This window comes from Argentina silus, assembly GCF_951799395.1.
Source record: "Argentina silus genome assembly, chromosome: 4".
NCBI classification, from domain to species: domain Eukaryota; kingdom Metazoa; phylum Chordata; class Actinopteri; order Argentiniformes; family Argentinidae; genus Argentina; species Argentina silus.
The window spans coordinates 11,027,078-11,028,346 of NC_139658.1; the positions used below are offsets into that span (position 1 = coordinate 11,027,078).

Sequence of the window (1,269 nt, forward strand, 5' to 3'; positions counted from 1 at the left end):
CTGTCATGGTTCCTATAAATACATTCAGGGTTGTATAGGTATCGAAATATATGGATTCAGAATACATTTTTAAGTATTGATCAGTATTCTGATACGTTGCATTAAAAAAAAGGGTATTCAGAAAACGTTCATAAATAAGAATAAGAATACTTTTAGAATACTTTTCATCTTTTCTCGAATCTCAATCGATCGCACAACATTGCTGTTACTCATGATGATCTGCGTCCACCTGAATGGACCATGGGTTTTGCGTCCCCCCGACTGCACCATGTTTTGTTTTTTTTCCACACGGAGTGGCTTACACTGGCAGGATGGCGGAAGGTGCAAGGTGACCGCTGTGTCATGTAGAACTGGAGTCTGTCGAGAGAGTCAAGACGAAACTATGTCTGACTCAAGTCAACTTTGTTTACCAGCTACTAAACCAAAAGAAGACTTAGTCAGTGCTAATTAGTACTTAAGATTCCACTCCAGTCCTGTGTAATTTGAACTACAGCCATGAAATCAGTTAATTGTTTATGCTGGATATAACATTCTGCGTAAGTTCACCCCTATTTCACAATCTTATTTGCCAGTGATAATAGTTGCAGGCCTCTGGGAATATTTCCTATCAAAATGTGTTGCGAAATATTTGTTTAGTGTGTCCTTGCTTGTTTGAACAAATATTTTCTGTGTTTTTGTGTATTCAGTATTTGAATACATTTTGAGTGTATTCAGTATTTAGTATTAAGCACCATCCTACATTATCAAAGTATTCTATACAATCCAGAATACATTGGTATAGGGGCATTGACAATTAGACGGGCCATCATCATCATCATCATCATCATCATCATCATTTTCATTTTCATTTTCCTCACCTCCAGGCTAAAACTGATCCTCACCCAGCCCGGGAGAGGCCCGGGGTAATTTTGAGTCCTGTGCGGGGAGGGGCGCTTCACTTCCCGTAATTCGAATGGATACCGACCGTCATCAGATCCGAGCGAGGGGCTGCTCCGACTCGAATTAGTGCGATTGATGCCATAACGGAATAGGTAAGATCATATAAAACTGACAAAGTTAATGGAACGAAGCCGATCACGGTACAATAACTAACACTTAACATTAACTTTCTTTAGGAGTTGCGCCGTTGCTTGGAGTGGATGGTAAAGCGCTACTGACGTCTGGCAGATGTTCTTTTCTGAACAAAGCAGCCTGTGAAAAGTGTTTCGCTCGGCAATGTGAATATTTATTTTCACCTGTACGAGATTATAACTTTTTCTTATTGTTGTT

The 1,269-nt window shown here is 39.8% G+C and overlaps 1 protein-coding gene across 2 annotated transcripts in view; it reads left to right on the forward strand.

Annotated features, from left to right (window-relative positions):
- The first annotated feature begins 934 nt into the window (after window positions 1-934).
- stk38b (serine/threonine kinase 38b) overlaps window positions 935-1,269 on the forward strand; it is a 12,915-nt gene continuing 12,580 nt past the window's right edge. The window contains exons 1-2 of one of the 2 annotated variants that reach the window (XM_083668592.1): window positions 936-1,031; window positions 1,116-1,217. The gene's annotated coding sequence lies outside the window, so the exon portion shown is untranslated. Of the gene's footprint in view, window positions 1,032-1,115; window positions 1,218-1,269 lie in introns of both variants that reach the window. The other variant, XM_083668591.1, reaches the window with a different exon arrangement.